Source organism: Microcebus murinus, chromosome 1, assembly GCF_040939455.1.
Source record: "Microcebus murinus isolate Inina chromosome 1, M.murinus_Inina_mat1.0, whole genome shotgun sequence".
Taxonomy (NCBI): Eukaryota; Metazoa; Chordata; class Mammalia; order Primates; family Cheirogaleidae; genus Microcebus; species Microcebus murinus.
Genome location: NC_134104.1, coordinates 14,751,665 through 14,772,635, shown reverse-complemented (window position 1 = coordinate 14,772,635; position 20,971 = coordinate 14,751,665). Strand labels below are relative to the sequence as shown.

The following is a 20,971-nucleotide window of genomic DNA, read 5'->3' as shown; positions in this document are numbered from 1 at the left end:
GATGGTTAATCAGATGAGATTACTTGTGGAGCATAATGTGGATTATTTGGGTGAAAAAACTTTCTTTTTAGGCCTAAATTATTATATTTAGGCCTAAATATATGCTCAAAGACAGGGCAGAAGTTATTAAAGTATTAAAATTTAAATGGGCTTACATTTAATTAATGAATAGCAGCCTTGCTTAAGGTGTCTTAACCATGCATAGAATTGTAAGATTTTTAAAGTATTAAAAAAGAAATTTTACTGAAAGATGGCATCTGGTAAAGAGTTCAGGTGGTTTGTGTTTATGCTTGAACCAGTATCAGGCAACAGATTTATCATTTTGAAAATTAATCTCCCTTGTGAAAGATATCTGAGTTATTTATGAGTTGCTGGCACTTCTGATAAAGCTCCAGTTGTTGCTTTTCTCAGAGAGCTGGGAAGTCCCTTTGGATTTTTTTTTTTTTTTTTTTTTGAGACAGAGTCTCACTTTCTTGCCTAGGCTAGAGTGAGTGCCGTGGTGTCAGCCTAGCTCACAGCAACCTCAAACTCCTGGGCTCAAGCGATCCTCCTGCCCCAGCCTCCCTAGTAGCTGGGACTACAGGCATGTGCCACCATGCCCGGCTGATTTTTATATTATATACATTAGTTGGCCAATTAATTTCTTTCTATTTTTATGGTAGAGACGGGGTCTCGAACTCCTGACCTTGAGCAATCCGCCCACCTCGGCCTCCCAGAGTGCTAGGATTACAGGCGTGAGCCACCGCGCCCGGCCTTTGGATTTTGGTTGTGTTCTGTTGACAGCCCTCTACCTCCAGAGATCGGACGATCTGATCTCTTTTCCAACTCTGGGAGAAAAACTGGAGCAGAGATGACAACAGACACAGGGACCTCGACAAAAAGATTTTCTTGCCGCAGCACTTTCTATGCCTGAAACTCCAATAGTTAATTATTCTTTAAGTGTCAGATACCTGTCAAAATGACTCAGAAAGAAAAAAACACGTTCTTTGACTTTGGAGGGATGTGTTTTTACGGTCAGGTGATTTGAGAGGGGATCACACAGTATCGGGATAGTTGACCTGAGTTGACTGAAGAGCCTAAGCTGAAAAAATAAAAATAGCAGCTTATTTCAAAAAAATATCTAGCACCATCGAGTAAAACAGTAGGGAACTCCGAGAAAAAGCAGAGAGGGTGCGGCTAGGGCCAGCTCTGGAGTAGATGGAACCTCACATGGCAGATCTTAATTGTAATACAGTTACTTATTTTATACCTGGAAGTTTTTCCGTTCCAAATGAAATTTTGTTGGGTAAGAACATTTTTCAATGACCATTTAAAAAGAAATGCAATCATACCCATGTGTTCTGGTATATGGGTGGTTATAAAAGGGCCAAAGAGCAACAGTAAAGAAATGCTATTAATACTGTGGCATAGAAAATAATCCATGACTGATTTTTTTAAGTAAAAAAAAATTGTATTTCAATGTCATTTTAATTTAACTGAGAGAGAAAATTAACTTAGGTAAAACTCAGAAAATAATTGAGTTTTAGACTTAGGATTCTTTTTTTTTTATTTTTTTTATTTTTTAATTTTTTTTTTATTTTGGCATATTATGGGGGTACAGATTTTAAGGTTTCAATAAATGCCCATTTCCCCCCCTCCCCCCAAAAGTCTGAGTCTCCATCATGACCATCCCCCAGATGGTGCACAAGACTTAGGATTCTTATTCCCCAAAATACTATTTTCTGGAAAAAGTCTTCTTTAAAAGAAAATGTGTTAAATAAATTTTGAAATGGATTTTATATGTTTTAAGAAACACTATATTTCAATTTTAGGTAGTACTTTTGAATAACTATGATAAAGACAGAGATTCTGCCATGTCACATTTCTTTTCCCTCCCCTCTCTTATAGGGTTAGGAAACCATAAACCTGCAGGTCAGGTGTGGCCTGCTGTATGTTTTTGTAAATAAAGTTTTATCATAACTTGCCTATTTGCCCATGTCCATTTGCTCATGTATTGTCTATTCTTTTGAGCTAGTCTTGAGAAAGACAATATGGCCCTGTTTTTATAAATACAATTTTAGTGCAACATGCCATGCCCTTTTGTTTATATGTAGTCTATTCTTGTTTTTGAGCTACAGTTGTGAAATTAAATAGCCTTGACAGAGACCATATGGCTCACAAAGCCTAAAATATTTACTATCTGGCTCTTTTCAGAAAAAGTTTGTTGACCCTTGTACTAGACTGCTACTTTTTATAGTATCAAGATTTGTAACTTCTGTAACATTTTTTGGTCTCATTATATTTAAGCACTCATCACTAGCTCTCTTTACCATAACTTCTCCAGTTATGAGCCCTTTTTAAAATTTTTTTATTTTGTTATTTTTTTTCTATATATGAGCCCTTTATTTTGGTTCTTTTTAAAATTTCAATAAAAGTTTCTAAGACTGAATTTTCTTTCTATTCACAAATGTGTGTCTTCACAAATTTACTTTGAAGCCTCTTTGGTGGCTATTACATTCTTCCTTAACAACTATGTAGACCACTGTGGTCTGATACAAATATAATGTGAGCCACATATGTAATTTTAAATTCTCTAGTAGCCATATTAAAAATAATGTATGGAAATAGATAAAATTATTTTACTAATATATTTCATTTAACCCAACATATCTAAGAATTTCAACATTTCAAGTGCTCAGAAGCCACATGTAGCTAGTAGCTGTCATATTAGACACTCTGCAGACAATTTCCTTTACTATTTGGGCATTTTGCCTTGCTAAAATCTGAGGTCTGTAATTGTTTCTTTGTAGATGATTAGCTTTTTGATGCCTGAAAAGTTACTTTTTTCGTTCTTGAAATTCAATCTTAACAAGCACATATGTATATTTTTTCTTCCTTTTATTTCATCATATTATAGGGGTACAAATATTGTTAGGGTTACAGATATTGCCTCTGCCCCCTCTCCCTCACCCGGATGTGCCAGAATTCAAGCGTGTCCAATCCCCTGGTGGTGCACACTGCACACATTATGTAAGTATACACCCTTCTCCTCCTCCCCCCTCCCACCTGCCCACCACCTGATAAAAGGTTTTTTTTTCTTTTTTGTTTGTTTGTTGTTGTTGTTTTGACATTTTGGTTACATTGTATATCTTTGCCTCTCCCTAAGAAGGGTTAGAGTTATGTGCTTCCCCTCCAAAATGCTCGCCACATCCCTAAGATTGGGTCTCCCCCCCAATCCCTGGTGAACATTATTACCACCATAGTTTTAATCAATCAGTACCAATTTGATGGCAAGTAGATTTTCCATGTCAACAAGCACATATTAATGTAAAAATTTCCATACCTAATTTTCATGTTCATTCACTATGCCAATTGAGTTCTGATTTCGGGGACATTATTTCATAATATATCTTTGTAATACTTTTCTTGTTCCACTGGTGAACTATTTTTTTCTTCTAGGACATCAATTTAATATTTGTTGGGTTGCTGATTTTTGTCCTCCATACTTAGAAGTTTCTCTGTGGTTCTTCAAGCACACGTTCATTTGCATTACTGTGATTATCACATTCTTTTAAATGTAAGTAAATGGATTTTTTGTTGTTGTTCTTTTGATCCTATTTGTTTTTAGCTTGTGTTTAGCTTGTTTAATTTTAGTGATATTATTTTGGTTCTCGTTTTGTTTTTTCTAATAGTATTTTTCCTTTTCATATTACGGTGTTTTTAATATTCTTTTTGCTCTTATTTTGTCAAATTCAAGTGGTGGTTGTTAACTTGTTCTATCACTCAAAGCTCTTCTGAAAATTTTCCATCTGTTTCTTGTTTGTTTTTTCCTCATTAGGTTATTTATTATTTACATATTATATTTTCTTCTCTTCATACTGTCCATAGTTTCTTTTCATTGTTACCTTGCCCTCTATTTTTTTTTTTTTTTAATCTCTTTCACTCATATAGTTGGCCATAGTCTTTGCTATTCTGGCCAGCAGGTATCTCACTTTAAGATAGTGGACTTTAGGAGATCCACTCTTAGTACCAAACTCGTGGGCTGAGGGCATGGGGGATGTATGTATGTGTGCACGTGTGTGCTCTCATATGTGTGTATGCACAGGGCTGGACTCTGTTTTCACTTTTGAGGCTCTCTTAATGTAAGGCACCTGGATTCTCTCCACCTGGTTGGGGTGTGTTCCATCCCTTGACCTTGGATTCACATTGGGCTTCAATTCCTGAGCATCTCAGGGACCTTATTTCCTTGGCAAAGAATCAGCCGTGTTGTTTGCTTCTCCTGCTTTTCTTTATTGCCTATTTTTCACCTTCCCTGTCAGAAGAGGGAAAAGATAAGCTTATATACGAAATTTCCTTCTTTTCAGATGTGTGTGTGTGTGTGTGTGTGTGTGTGTGTGAGAGGGTAGAATTCTCAGGATTTTGTTGATGGCTTGATGTGGATTCTTGGGAGCAGCTGGTACCCTTATCTTGGACTTGCAGCCTCTACAACTGTGAGAAATAAATTTTTGTTGTTTATAAACCATTCAGTCTATGGCACTTTTTAATAGCAGCCTCAACTCACTAAGGCAGTCTCTAAGACCATACTGTCTGTAGGCATCAGGAAAAGTAGAAAAGTTAGTTTTCATGGCCTGTATTAGAGGAAAGCTGAAATTTCTAAAAAGTTACTATATTGGTACATTTCTGTGCAGTCACTGGATCTGTGCAGTATATAACAAATGGTGTTATATACTCGATTTTAGAATTGAAATTTGGGCTATTTTCAAATAAAGACTTGAAAAGCTCTGCAATTTGCAAATCAGTGTGGGGTTACCATTGTGAGTTAGCATGGCATGCTGAAGTGAATCAAAGGATAACATAGAAACAAAACAAAAGGAGAAGAAAAGCAACTGGGCTAAAACCAACAGACATTGAGGAATAAGATTTTGGCAATCAGTCTGTGAAAGCAACTCATCTTAAAGAGTGGGGCTCAATGAAATACAAGTCTCTTGAGAGCCTGTGTCTCTAGTTAAATCTTTTAAAATTAAAATACATGCACTTATCTGTCTCATACTTTATGCCTGAGAAAGCCTGACTACTCAATGCAGAAACAATATTGAAAAATACTTTTGCCTGTGATTTGATTACATCCTATAAAATAAGTTTAAATCTCCTATTTTACAGAAAAGGAAACAAAAATGAGATATCCTTCAGTATGTTTTTGTATTTTAACATGAAACATTTTTAAAATTAACATATAGTAAAACTGATTGTTATTGTTGAGTGTACAGTTCTGAGTTTTAACACATGTATAGATGCATGTGGCCACTGCCACAATAAGAATACAGCACAATTCCCTCATCCCCCAACTTCTTAGTGCTATCCTTTTGTGATCACACTCTCCCCTCACTCCTAACCCCTGACAACCACTGATTTGTTCTCTGTAATTCTAGTTTTATGTTCTTGATAAATGTAAATGTAATATTACAGCATATAATCTTTTGAGACTTTTTTTTTTTTTTTTTTTTACCTAGCATACTGTCTTTGAGATTCATCCAAGTTGTTTTGTGTCAATAGTTTGTCCCTTTTCATTGCTAAGTGGTACTTCATTTTATGAATGAACTACAGTTTGCATTCCCTTACCAAAGGACATTTGGGTTCTTTATAGTTTGGGGTAAGTATAAATATAGCAGTTATAAACGTTCACACAAATTTTTGTGTGAACATAACTTTTCACTTCTTTAGGGCAAATATCTAGGAATGGGATTGCCAGGTCTTATGACAAGTCTATATTTACCTTTATAAGAAACTGCCAAACTGTTTTCCAGAGTTGCCTGCATCATTTTGCATTGCCACCAGAAATAAATGAGTTCTAGTTGCTGTGCATGCTACTCAACACTCGGTATTGTCAGTAATTTTTATATTAGCTAACCTGATAGGTGTGTAGTATTATTTCATCCTGATTTTAATTTGTATTTATTTAATGGCAAATAATTTTGAACATCTTTTCATATGTTTACTTGACATCCTATTATTTTTGATGGAGTGTCTAAATCTCTTGCCTAATTTTAAATTGGGTTGTTTGATTTTCCATGGTTGAATTTTGGGAGATTTTTATATATTCTGGATAAGTGCTTTGTTGGGTATGTGATTTTCAAATGTTTGCTCCTAGCCAATAGCTTGTCTTTTAATTTTTTAACAGTATTTTTTTCAGAGTAAAAGTTTTAATTTTGATGAAGTCCAATTTTTTCTTTTATGAATTGTGCTTTTTGTGTAATGTCTAAGAACATTTTTCCTAGTCTTGATACTGAAGATTTTGCTCCATGTTTTCTTCTAAAAGTTTATAGTTGTATGTTTTATATTTAGATATATAATCCATTTGGGATTAAGTTTTGTCCAAGTTGTGAGGTTTAGGCTGAGGTTCTTCCTTTGCATATGAGCATCCAATTATTCCAATACCATTTGTTGAAAAGAATATATTTTTACATTGAATTGCCTTTGGATGGTTGTCAAAATTAATTGGGCACATTTGTGAGAGTCTAATTTTAGACTCTATATTCAAATCCATCCATCATTATGTCTAAACTTTCACTAATGACCACATTGTCTTGATTGTAATTAACTTTATAGTACATATTAGAATCAGGTATTATGATTCCTCCAACTTTGTTTTTTTCAAAATTGTTTTGACTATTCCAATTCTTTTACAATTCCATATACATTTTAAACTCAGCTTCTATATACATACAAAAATGTTGCTGGATCTTTGATTGGGATTTCATTGGAGCTATTGATTAATTGGGGAGAATTTATATCTTTACAGTTCAATCCATGAACATAGTGTGTCCTCCATTTATTTAGGTCTTCTTCGATTTTTTTCATCAGTGTTTTATAGCTTTCAGCATGCAGATCCCATACATATTTTGTTAGACTTATATCTAAGCATTTTATATTTTTTGAATTATTATAAGTGGTATTGTGTTTTTAATTTTAGTTTCCAATTGTTTATTGCTAGCTGATAGAAATACAATTGATTTTTATGTGGTGACCTGGTATGTGATCTTGCTAAACCTATTTATTCCATGCTAAACTAAGAGATTTTTGTTTTAGTAGAAAACTTGGGACTTTCTATGTAGACACTTATATCATCTGCAAATAGGGAATTTTATTTCTTTCTTTCTAATCTGTATGACTCTCATTTCTGTTTCTTGCCTTGTCATGTTAGCTAGGACCTCCAGTATGATGTTGAATAGGAGTGGTGAGAGTGCACATCCTTGGTTTATTCCTTATCTTAGAGGGGAAAGAAATCAGTCTTTTATAATGAAGTATGATGTTATCTGAAGGTTTTGCAAATACCCTTTATTAGGTTTAGGATATTTGCTTCTATTCCTAGTTTTCAGGGAGTTTTTTTTTTAAATGCAGAATGGGTACTGAATTTTGTCAAATACCTTTCTGTACCAATTGATATGATCATGTGGTTTTTAACTTTTCAGGCTCTCAGTATGGTGGATTATATGATCGACCCAGACTTGTATTTCCAGTATAAACCCCACTTGGTCATAGTGTATTATTCTTTTTTATGTATTACTGGATTTTATTTACTGATATTTTGTTGAGGATTCTGCCTCTATATTCATGAGAGACATTGGTCTGCAGTTTTCTTTCTTTTTTAAAGTGTGATTCTAGACATATCACTTTCCCCTCACTCCCATGAAAACCCTTTAGAGATTGTCTTAGTCTTTTGAGTTGCAGGCCAAATAAATGGCAGATAATATTATTAATGGCTGTCTGAATCCCACTCTACCATCAAGACTGGGATTTGGGAAGAGAGAGTAAGAGAATGTCAAGAGATCTTAAATGTAGTCATACCTTCAGTATTAGGTAAGTTACCTCTCAGGGTATAAGGGTCTTCTGGATGTGTTGTCAGAGACTATAGGGAACTGGAGAGATGAAAGCAGACTGGTGATATGCTAATATTTTAAAAATGTATCTGAGAAATTTATTTTTCAGAATCTTTTGTTAGCTAGATGGTTGTTGAATACTTGGAATGGAAGATGGCAATCAGTAGGGACCAGCATACATTTTTTATGAATAGATCAGGAAAAGTAAACTCCACTTTTCTTTCTACCATAGATTTCCTAGACTCTGTGATCACAATAAAATAGCAGACAATGTGTATGCTTATCAACCAAGCTTCCTCCCCATTCCTCATCACTGGACCAAAATCCACATGGGAGAAGAAAAAGTAACAAACAATATAAATGAAAATTAGCTTTGATTACCAATAAGGACCAGGCTCAAAACTGTCTACAGAAAGAATGATCATATCTTAAGTAAAAGTCCAAAAAAGACTTCAATCTTCCATGACTCAAACGGTTGTCCTCTATCTCTGTAATTGTTGTACAGTGCCTACCGCATCCTATAATATACTAATCCTTTCACACATCTTAAATTATTCCACAATATCCTAGGGGAGTGAACAGCCATATTTCTTAGAAACATAGGCGTTTTCTAAGGAGATAAAGATTTCTGCATTCTCATGACCTTTTGCACATGATTTGGTTGTGTGCCCCACTATCTGAGCCCTGTGGTTTCTTTACAGACAGTTTCTGCTGTTGTATTGTGGTTGGTTCCTCCTTTTGCTTTCTTATCAGATAGATATCTGCACTGTACTTTTTCTTCTTTCCATAGCAGTAATGATAAACTGCACAAATGAACCCTTGGTAATCTTTATTATTATATTATTCCTAGATAAAGGTTATTTTATTAATTTTATGGATAAAATAGAGGCATGTAGGATGCCTGGTGCTACAGATGACTTTTCAAGTGGTTGGATAATCACACATAAAAGGTATAAATTAAGGGAGGTCAACTGGGAAGGAAATTTCTCAAGGTATGCTATAGTTCATTGTTCTTAAACTTTTCCTGTGAAATTTTTTTGTCAGTGACTTGAACATAAACATAGAAGCCACATTTATCAAGTTTAAAAATTTATAATGTAAAATTTGCAATTTAAAAAGCTGACAGTTAATGATGAAAGGTTCTAAATGATCTCACCAGTTTGGTTAACTAACTGGCTATGAAATGGCATGAAATATGTTAGTTAGTGTTATCAGCTTTAAAAGGGAAACTCTACAATGATAAGATATAAGGTCTGATTTTTTTTTTTTTTTTTTTGAGACAGGGTCTCACTTTGTCACCTGTGCTAGAGTACAGTGGCATCATCATAGCTCACTGATGCCCCAGACTTCTGGGCTTAAGTGATCCTCCTGTGTCAGCCTCCCAGGTAACTGGGACTACAGACCCATGCCACCATGCCTGGCTGATTTTTCTATTTTTTGTGCAGATGGAGTCTCACTCTTGTCAAGCTGTTCTTGAACTCCTGGCCCCAGGCAATCTTCCTGCCTCAGCCTCCCAAAGTCCTAGGATCATAGGTGTAAGCCACCATGCAAAGCTCCAAAAACCTTTCTGACAGCAGCTTTGTGAAAACAAAAGTAGAACATGAATGAATCAATTACTGACGAATTTGCTGTGAGATCAATATACCATGTGGCCTCCAAAAACCTGATATAGTCTTACACTGCAGCTATTGCCCAGAAGATCTGAATTCTAAATAACATGTTTTTATGCCTTTTTATATCCACAATTTTCAGCTCAGTGTATTGTGCTTAGTAGATTCTTTTTTTTTAAATTTTAATTTTTAACTGTTAATGGATACATAATATTAATAGTTTTATATGTTTATAGAATACACATGATGTTTGACATAGTCATACAATATGTATTAATCAAATCAGGGCAATTGGGGTATGCATCACCTTCTGGATCCTTGAGTGTAGCTCCTCAACTGAATCCAAATTCCATGGAACAAATCCCTCAGTTTTTGACTTTTGTTTTCATTTATATCTTTTTATGCTATCTCTTAAAAAGTTGTTGTATTTATTATTTTTGATAGGTTTTTCTTTTAGTCTCTCTACTCAAGAAATAAGTGGTTTATACAACACAATAACAGCAATACAGTATTCAGTATTTGTGTACTTACTGTTACTAGTGAGTTTTATACCTTCAGATATGTCGTTATTGTTCATTAATATCTTTCTTTTCAGACTGAAGGACTCCTTTTAGCATTTCTTATAGGACAGATCTGGTGTTGATGAAATCCTTCAGCTTTTGTTTGTCTTGGAAAGTCTTTATTTCTCCTCTATGTTTGAAGGATATTTTTTCAGGTTACAATATGCTAGGGTTAAGGTTTATTTCCTTCAGCACTTTGAATATGTCATGACACTCTCTCCTGGCCTGTAAGATTTTCACTGAGAAGTCTGCTCCTTTATATGGTATTTGTTTCCTTTTTCTTGCCTCCCTTAGGACCTTTTCTTTATTTGTGACCTTTGGGAGGTTGATTATTACATGCCTTGAGGTAGTCTTGTTTGCTAAATCTGCTTGGTGTTCTATTACCTTCTTGTACCTGAATACTGATGTCTTTCTTAGGTTTGGAAAGTTCTCTGTCATTTTTTTTTAATAACCTTTCTATCCCACTCTCTGTCTCTCTACCTTCTCTTAAGCCCAGTAACCCTTAGATTTGCCCTTTTGAAACTATTTTCTAGATCTTTCTGGTGTGCTTCATTCTTTTCTTTTTTCTCTTCTGTGTATTTTCAAATAGCTTGTCTTCAAGATCACTAATTCTTTTTTCTACTTGATCAGTTCTGCTGTTGAGAGACTCTGATGCATTTTTTTCAGTTTGTTAATTGAATTTTTCAGACCCCAAATTTCTGTTTTTTTTTAAATTATTTCAATTTCTTTATTAAATTTCTCTGATAGGCTTCTGAATTCCTTCTCTATATTGTCTTAGAGTTTGCTGAGCTTCTTCAGAACAGCTATTTTGAATTCTTTGTCTGAAGGGTCACATATCTCCATCACTCCAGGATTGGTCACTGGTGCCTAATTTAGTTCATTTGGTGAGGTCATGTTTTCCTGGATGTTCATTGATGTCTGGGAATTGAAGAATTAGGTATTTATTCTAATCTTTGCAGTCTGTGCTTGTTTGAACCCATCCTTCTTTTTTTTTTTATTTCGGCATATTATGGGGGTACAGATTTTAAGGTTTCAATAAATGCCCATTTCCCCCCTCCCCCCATAAGTCTGAGTCTCCAGCATGACCATCCCCCAGATGGTGCACATCTCACTCATTATGTATGTATATACCCACCCCCCTCCCCCACCACCTGCCCAATATCCTATTACTGTAGTACCTATGTGACCACTTAGGTGCTGCTCAGTTAATACCAATTTGCTGGAGAATATATCTGGTACTTGTTTTTCCATTCTTGGGATACTTCACTTAGTAGTATGGGTTCCAGCTCTAACCAGGAAAATATAAGATGTGCTATGTCACCATTGTTTCTTAGAGCTGAATAGTACTCCATGGTGTACATATACCACATTTTATTAATCCATTCTTGGATTGATGGACACTTGGGCTGTTTCCACAGCCTTGCAATTATGAATTGTGCTGCTATAAACATTCGAGTGCAGGTGTCTTTTTTGTAGAGTGTCATTGGATCTTTTGAGTAGATGCCCAGCAATGGGATTGCTGGATCAAATGTGAACCCATCCTTCTTGAGAAGACTTTTTAGGTATTCAAAGGGAATTGAGCGCTGTGATCTAAATCATTGGTCACTGCAGCTGTAGCCATATCAGCACTGCAAGTGCCCCATGCCCAGTAACACCATGACTTTTGCACACTCCTGGTGGTACCACCTTTGTGGACTTGGGTATGATACTGGATTACCAGGCAAAGTCTCTCACTCTCTTCCCTCACTCTCTGTGCTGGGCTGCTTGAGTTGGGGAAGGAGTGGTATGGACACTTCTTTGTGGTCACTACAGCTAACACTGTGCCAAGTCATACCTGAAGCCAGCCCAGTCTGACCCAAAGCCTGTCATGACTGCTGCCTGGCTGCCTCTGATGTTTATTTCAAGCCCAAGGTCTCTTTAGTCAGCAGGTGCTGAATCCTGCCAGTACTGGGTTCTTCCCAGTGCAGCAGGAATCCTGCCAGGACTGGATCCTTTCCCAGGGCAGTGGGCTTTCTTCTGGCACAAGGTGAGTCTAGAAATGCCATCCAGGAACTAAGGCCTAGAAGTAGGGGCTTGAGGAGTCTGTTTGGTACTTTATTTTACTGTGACTAAGCTGGTACCCAAGTTGCAAAACAGTTGCTCTGAACTCTTCCCTTTCCTTTCCCCCAAGCAGAAGAAGACTTTCCCTGAGCTGCACCACCTGGAGTTGGGGGAGGGATGACATAGACACTGGTTTGGCTGCTGCCGCTGGTGTCTCGCTGAGTCATATGCACCCCAAGTCCACTGGTTCTGAGCCAGCACAGCTGCAGAACTTGCCCAAGGACTGCAGTCTTTGTGGCTTGATTGCCTTATGAATTTATTTTGGGCCCTAGGCCACTTTTGTCAAACAGTGGTGAGGCTAGCTGTAAGTTGGGTTTCTACTGCTGGGCAGAGGATTTCCCTCTGGCTAGGCTGATCTAAGTGCTCCCTCAGTGGGCACTGGTAGAATTCCGCCCTGTGCTATGATCCCCTGTGGCAAGGCGGCCCTGAGTTTCAGTGGTGAAGTCCCATAATCGCTTCACTCTGTCCCCCAGGCACACAGGTTCTCTCTCCACCCAGCATGCTGGCACAGCATAGCCCAGGGATGGGGAAGGACTGGCGTAGGCAATGCAGGACTCTCTTTTCTGCCCTCTTCAGTGCCTCTTTCCTTGATATAATGTTAAAGCCAGATACTATGATTGCTCACTTGATTTTTGGTTCTTCTGAAGGTGCTTTCTTGTGTGGACAGTATAAAGTTTTCTGGTGGCAAAAGAAGCAGAGAGAGAGAGAGAGAGAAAGAGAGAGAGAGAGAGAGGCCAAATAACGTGACTTTATTGAGCGCTCCCGGGTGGGGTTTCTGGGTCCCAAGGTGGGGGGCGAGAAGTCTCGTCCATTTGGAGGGGGTGGGGGCCTTTATACTGTTTGGGGTGGACTGGAGACTTTTGGCGTGAAAAGCTGGGGATTTTCCATTGTGATGTTTGGTGGTTATTGAGAAATAGGAGGGGCTGGCGGTATTTGCGGAATCCAGGAATGGAAAACTTTCTTATCTGGGTGGACATCCAGGCGTTGTTGTTTTCAGTGGGGCCTGGCAGTTGTCCTTGGTGGGTCTGGTCTTGTGAGCCTTTTCTTTTTGATCTAGGGAGGAGAGGGGTCCCTTGCCACCAGCCTTACAGATGTTTGTTGAATTTGGTGTCTATGCAGAGGAACAACCACTGGAGGTTTCTATTTGGCAATCTTGCTCCACCCTCTTCTGTAGATTCTTAGTTACTGTTTGTTGAATAACAACTAAAAATGGCCAGGACATTGCTGGAATATTGTATTAAAATCTGTCTGTCACATTTTAAGGATCAGTGGTTAACTTGGAGTGCACACAATGATGACTCAACAAGGAGGGTCTGAAAAGCATGTTCATAGGAAGTCCAATGGAAGAATTAGGAGTGTGCAAAAGAGAAGATTAATGAGAGATAGGCTAAATTTCTTTCTTTCTTTCTATTCTTTCTTTCCTTCCCTCCCTCCCTCCCTCCCTCCCTCCCTCCCTCCCTCCCTCCCTCCCTCCCTCCCTCCCTCCCTCCCTTCTTTCTTTCTTTCTTTCTTTCTTTCTTTCTTTCTTTCTTTCTTTCTTTCTTTCTTTCTTTCTTTCTTTCTTTCTTTCTTTCTTTCTTTCTTTCTTTCTTTCTTTCTTTCTTTCTTTCTTTCTTTCTTTCTTTCTTTCTTCTTTCTCCAGGCTGGTTTTATACTGTCCCAGGGGAAGAATTCTAATTGAAGTTATAGGAAGGCAGTTTTAAACTCTGTATTAAGAACTTTCTATAATTAATAGAGATGAGTAACCATCTGTTAGGCATGTTATAGAGACAATTCCTGCCTATATATTTGGTATGATGATTTACCATGCCAATATACTTGGATGCCCTTTTCAACTCAAATATTCTATATTAAGTAGCTAGAATTTAATTAAAAAAATAATAAATGTGTGAGAGCCCTTAAATATTTTTCTGAATCTAAGAAGTGATTTTACAGTATTCTTTCACATTCAGATCATTATGATGACTTGCAATGTCAATAACATGTTTCTATTACTGGTATTTTACAATCTTTTTCATATTTAAGTGAACACAGAGAATTAAAAAGGTTTTTTTGAAAGTGTTAGTGTTTATTGTACAGTGCCTAAAATATCTCAACAGTGAAAAATTGAGTAAGTTTGAGTCAAACCAACTGCCTGCCCTCAATGTAACATTTATTTCAATTTGCTAACAGCATAAGCCAGCAGTTGGCTATTCTGGGTCTTTACATCCTAAAATTATTTTACCCTTGAACCCCAGGATGCTGTGTTTTCTGGTTATGCTGTCCTTGGTTTCTTCACAGCTGCCTCTCCCTCATTCTCATCTTAATTGTGCCCCTATCCCATGAAGTCTTTGTAATTTCTTTTCTTGCTTTATAATTTTCCATTTAGAGATCTTGTCTGCTTCCAGGCCTTATGGGGAGAAGTCCTGGTTCCCCACCCTGGCCCTGCCCTGCCTCTCCCAGCTCTGTATTAGGGCTCTCTGTTAAAGTTAACAGGTCTAACCTCCAATTCATTATCTTTCCCCTCAAAACAAGACTTTGGGATCTGCTCTGTCTCTGCCAGTGATTCAACCTGTTAGTCATGAAAGCTCAGGATGTATCACAGCCTCTCTCCTCCCTGCCCGGGGAGGCACAGTGCCCCATAAATATTAAGAGCGCAACTTGTGACTCAAGCCCATCCAGGTTCTAATCCTAGCCCTTCCCTTCTCCGGTTTCACAACTTGAACAGGTTTTTTTAGCCTTTTCAAAGCCTCATTTTTCACATCTATAAAGTGGAGATGACAGTAATAAAGTGTAAATGTTGATGTCCACAGAGTTGGATCAAGTGTTACAGATCTGACAGCCCAAACATCCAGACAGGCTGGCTGTGTCACGACTTCAGTTGTTCTGACACGGCTCTGATGAAATGTGGGCAGTAACAAAGCAGTCAGAGTCAGAGTCAGATTATACTGTTTTTAAGTGACTCCCTAGTGGTGAATTTTTAATATGTACTGAAACCGTGGAAAAGTTAACACACTGTATTAATTTGCTAGGGCTGCCAGAACAATGTGCCACAGACTAGGTGACTCAGACGACAAAAATCTCTTTTCTCACAATTCTGGAGGCTACAAGTCTGAGGTTAAGATGTCAGCAAGGGCTGACTTCTGAGGTTTCTGTCCTTGGCTTGCAGTTGGTTATCCATTCCCTGTGACTTCACACGGTCTTCCCTCTGCGTGTGTCGGTGTTCTAATTTCTTCTTCTTATAAGGACATCAGTCAGATTGGATTAGGACTCACCCTAATAACCTCATTTTACCTTAATTACCTCTTTAAACGCCTTATCTCTCAAAATAGTAACATTCCGAGGTACTGGAGGTTCGGAATTCAACAAACAAATTTGGGGGAGGATGCATGAACACAATCCAGTCTGTAGCACACATGTACCTGAGGTCTTAACTGGCAACAGACAAACAAACAAAAAAGCCAAACTTGTAGAGTTTTAAATTTATCCTCTCTGTTATTCCCCGTGAGGTAATCTAAAAGAACCTGGGGAATCCAGGTGGTTTTCGAAGCAGTATTTTTGTGGTGTTTCATCATTATTCTTGAGTGGAGGGAAATGAAACTCAAACTGGCCACCTTGGTTTCTCTGACGTCAGCTTTGCTTACCTTTCTTGGGGAGGTGATTTTGAAACCATAGGCTAGAAAAGGCTTTTCGATTATGTGTGAGCTATGTTCTCCCTCTGACTCCTACCATGCCATGCGATCGAGAGTTGGCTATAAAGTCACAACTCTGGCAAAGACCAAATTTCCATCCTAATATCAATGCTAATACGAATGTTGCCCTGATACGTAATGCAATATTGTGCGAAGTTTAAAATCAATCCACTTAACAATTTTCCTTTCATAAAAAGGGGGGGTTAATTGCTTCAAGGATCAAGTTTAGGGTCTGGGGTTGGGGCTCCAGGTAGGGGTGGGAGGCTGGCAGGAGTCCCAAAGAATTTTCCAGCAAAATGAGTATGAGCTCAAGTGCTTTCTTGTGTCTGCTTTGCCTTTACTTTGCAGAAGAGCCCAAGTGACATGGAATCACACTGCGTATCTAGTTCCTCATTCTCTCTTAATTTTCAGGCTTGTTTTTGTCCCTATCAGATAGCCAGGTGATAGAATCATTTTCAGAAGCAACTAGGTGCTTCAGGATTTTTGAAACCCCTTAGCTCACACAGTTGGTTGAGTGTTGTCACCGGTTAGTTAGCCTTAGCTATTTTGAGGTCATGGTGATTGTGTGGTTTATGCCAAGAGAAACTAGTCAGAGTCTGCCCCAAGTAGCAATAACAGATCTGATGATGGGCAGTCCTAGGGGTGGAGAACCTGTGGACTTTTGATTTCAAGATTATTCTTTTTTCAGCACCAAAGGAGGCAAGAAAAGCTTCATCTGTCTCTGCTGCACCCCTTTTAATTAAAGTATCCGTTCTGTAAAAATTGGATTTAGTCAAAAGGCTGCACTTAAGGACCTAGAAGGCCACAGGTTCCCCACCCCATGGAGAAGTTCATCCTAATGTGAAGCCCAAATGCAACCCAGGTATAGAGGAAAGAGCGTCTTCCACTGGGGCCTGACAATATCTGTAGAATAAAATGAAGTCGCTTTTCTGGTGGTTGAAGATGTCTGTTGCTGATGTCATGCATTCTACTTTGCTGAATGGGTACTTAGCGTCTGATTTGGGAGGAAATGAAAGCAAAGCAACTGGCAAGGGTGAGGAAGATCTATAGACATTGGCATTTTCTGTATATTTCTAAGATCTTCATGTCAATCCAGAGTCTTAAAAAAAACTTTCAGTCTACCTGCAAGCACTTTAAATGAGTCCTTTACTCTTTTTCTCATAGGAAAACTTAAGCTAGCTGCATTCACCCTAGGCAAGTTGTTTTCATTACTTATCAGTAAGTGTTTTTGTAATGCACTTCCCTCCTCTTCCTTCCTCTCTGGGCCCCTTCCGTTTCATTCCCCTGCCTTCCCTACCCCAGCTCCAAGTGGACTGTGATGCATTTTACTTATAGATTATGAAATTATCATTAAAGAGAATCTGTTCCACAAACAATGATGGTTGACTTGTGGAATTCTCAAATATGAAGTTTTGATGATTTGGACATCACATGCTTGATTATTTCTACCCCTACATGCAGATAACGTCTCTACAAGAGTGTTTTATACCCCTATTCTGTTTGAAAACTTTTGGTAGAAAAATCAGTGTCTTGGGCTGATCAATTGTCAATCACAACAGTGTTTCAGATTCAGAAGCCCTTCCTGTTGCAGGCACACCTTCTACCTGCTGACCTGAACTTGATGTCAGAGGCTCTTGCAAAGCCCTTATGTTGATTTCAGAGTAGGCTAGTGTAGAGACTAAGGAAGGGCTTTCACCAGCAGCCAGGAATTTTGGCCCCAAGCCCTGCCTCTGCCATGCTCTCACTGACTGCGTGGCCTTAGATGGATCATTTTGCCTCTCTGGGCTCAGTTTCCTCAACCTTAAAAGAAGAGCACTGCTCTGTCAGGAGCTCTAGCATCCTTTCCAGCCTGTTCCGGCCTGTGGCTGCTCCGCGACAGGATGTTCTTGTTGGACAGTCCTTTTGCTCCCGTTGAGCTTTGATTGCTAAGTAAGTTCCTTCTCCCCATCCTCTCCTAGACTCTCCAAGGCCCAGAGGGTAAGTCTAGCCAAAGAGTGAATCATTTTTGCTGCTACATCTTTGAAGAGTAACACACTCCAGAAACAGTAGAAACCATCTCCGATGGTGCCAGTCAGCGTGTCGCTGGCTGTGCTTAGGAGCCCCGGGCCCCACCGTCACAGCGACGCTTGCCAAGGAATGGGGCGTTCCTCCCACGGCTGTGCTTGAGGTCTGCTTCCCAGCCCTGTCTGTCCTTCCTGGATTAGGCAGCAGCATTCTAGGAACAAATCTCCTTGGCTTAGCCATGCTTCCCTGCCTTCCAACTCATTTTCTGAATCGTGCAGTTCTTGTCCCCTCCCCGCTGGCTCTGGCAAGACTCAGTGTGCCAAGCCCTGTGGAGTTCCTGTGGCCCTGTCCCGGTGGTTGGGACTTTGGTTGCTCTTGGCTTCTCTAGATATTTTTAAATGCTTTTAAGTGATTTGAAAAACATGCTAGCTTTGAGTTTTAAAGTATTTTTAATTACATCCCAAGGCTACTGGCTTAGCAGTAGAGTTGTCAAAGAACCATAAACAAACAAATTAAAAGGAAGAGGTGGGGTCATAAAGGCAGTTGCAGAACTATGAGCCAAAGGAAGCACTTTCTGTTTCGTGACTCTCTAATAGCCCTGACTGTGTGTGTTTATTCCCTGGACTCCAGGAATGGAGGACAAATTAAACTGCTATGTAGTCCAAGAAATGGGTTGTAGCAGGGCCAATATAAACCTCTTCTGTGACCCACTTCTTCAGGGCAGATCTGTTTCATGGCCACTTCCAGAATCATGGAACAGATGACCTCCAGGATAAGTCTGGCTTACCTTATAGCAACCCAACTCTTGCAGGATGGGAAAAATTTTCTTTTATCCCTGGCACCTTCTGACTACAGATGACATAGGGCTTGAACCAATCCTAATTAATCTCTTTTAGCTCATCTTTAGAATAAAATCCAAGTCCCTTATGGAATGGAATGGAATGGGATGCCCTTAGAGATGAGACACTTATTCTAAGGCAGTTGTGGTACTGCTTTGTGTTATCACATGTGTAAGTCAGCTTAGTTATGATAATACACAGTCCCCAAATCTCTGGGGCTCACACCAACAAATTTTCATTTTCCACTTGCATTACATGGTGACGGTTGTGTACTGGTTGCTACAATTCTGCTCCAAGTGTCTTTTCTTTATAGTTGGGACATGTTACTTTTGCAGCAGAGGGAAAAACAGAGAATCGCCTGGAAAGTGTCATGCATCAAAGAGTTTCCTTAAAACTGGTGCACTGTCACCTCTGCTTAACATTTCATTGGCCCAGACAAGTCATATGGCCAAGACTGACAATAGGGCAGAGAAGGATACTCCGCCCACAGAGAGGCACTGCAAGTCACCCAGAAGTAAGCTGGGATGTACAATCTCCTTACAGGGAAGAAAGCCAGTATGGGGAATAAAAGTACCATCAATCTATCAGGCTGATGTGCTAGACATGTAACTTCACGAGAAAGGCGAGGCTCTTGACAGACGCCTCTGATCCATAAATCTGTCTTTCCTGTCCTTTAGTGCTGTCATATAAAGACAGGGAGGAATAGCTCTTTGGTTTTCATATCTGGGGAGGCCTGTGCCAATGTTCCTTTTATGAGATGAGGTTTGGTTCTCTTCTAACTCCTTTGAGGTTTACTTATTCCTGTCTTAGACTATATTTCCTTTTCTGGCAAGATGCTTCAATTGGTTTGGCTTCATCTTAGGATAGAATGTGATGGCTTTGGTGTTTATAAATGTCTACTTTGCTCTTCTCTCAGCTGGCTCTGTAATGATGGCTTTGCAGATGCAAAATCACCGTGGTTTGGAGCAAGGCCAGAAAATGTAGGAATCGGCAGAGACAGAGACTTGGGCTGCTTGGCTCCAAGACAGAGTCAGGAAGTAGAAGATGACAGGAGAAGAGCTAGACATAAGAATAAATGCATCTATTTCCCTGATTTTAAAGGGACTATAAAAATGTGTGATTACATTAGGCCATCACTCACTGGGAAGTTTGCTGGCAATCCTTGGTATTATGGCAAAGTCACCAGGCATCAAGCAGAAATGGCATTAAATGAAAGAGGGCATGAGGGGGATTTCCTCATTCGTGATAGTGAATCTTCGCCAAACGATTTCTCAGTATCACTAAAAGCACAAGGAAAAACAAGCATTTTAAAGTCCAGCTAAAAGAGACTGTCTACTGCATTGGACAGCGTAAATTCAGCACCATGGAAGAACTTGTAGAACATTACAAAAAGGCACCAATATTTACAAGTGAACAAGGAGAAAAATTATATCTTATCAAGCATTTGTCATGATACTGATGACCAGAAGTGACTGCTACGTAGCTTTAATTTGTCATGTAATTGAAGACTGAGAAAATGGTAGTCCAATCATGCATGATTGGAAATTGCTATTTCTAACTCTGAGAATTGACTATAATACATAAGTATTTTTATTATAATTCAGCCTATATATATATATATATATATAAATACTATGTATGCAATGCATCTACATAGAACAATTCCTTATCCTTGATCTTCTGTTTTATTGTTTTCTTCTTTGCCATTTTTTCTCTTTGCTTCTAATGTTAAGGTTTTGTATTTTGGAAAAAGAATCAAATAATGAAGTCTTTATATTGAAGAATTCCTTTATTGCCTTTCCTTTATTTCCTTGTAAAGGTACCCTATTTCTTCTGTGATGATTTCTCTTCATATAAAATCATATCTATATATGACATATGCTAAAATAAATTTCTTGGAGAGTATTAATTTTTTCTGCGACTAAATAGCAATAATAAATGGAAAATTAGAAAAAAAAGTTAACATTTTTGCCCACTTTCTACAGGCAAAATTTTTTTGGACGATCTTGCTGTTTAGCAGTGAGTCTTTTTCATGGAATGTATAGCTTAGATGGTGAAACTATTTTTCTTGACTTTAGAATATCTTGAAAGTACAAGAGGATGGGTGTTTCTGATCTGTGACAACAATGAATTTTTATAATAACTTGAAATAGGAAAAAAAAGATTCAGTGTAGAATAATCAGAAAATTCCTTCTTTTTCCAGAAATCAAAGTGATTTCCAGCATATGTAAAACACCTTTGCTCATAAAGTAAAATAAACTCTCCTATAATTATTTATTTTTATTGGCTTGTTTGTAAAAGAATAAATAAGTATTGTGGTACATAATGTCA

At 38.3% G+C, this 20,971-nt stretch overlaps 1 long non-coding RNA gene across 1 annotated transcript in view; it reads right to left on the bottom strand.

The window, feature by feature from the left end:
• Nucleotides 1-3,927: 3,927 nt before the first annotated feature.
• The window catches only part of LOC142871938 (uncharacterized), a 44,279-nt gene continuing 27,235 nt past the window's right edge, over nucleotides 3,928-20,971 (bottom strand). Inside the window, exon 3 of the long non-coding RNA XR_012920181.1 lies at nucleotides 3,928-4,291. This is a non-coding gene — a long non-coding RNA (uncharacterized LOC142871938). The remainder of the gene's footprint in view (nucleotides 4,292-20,971) is intronic.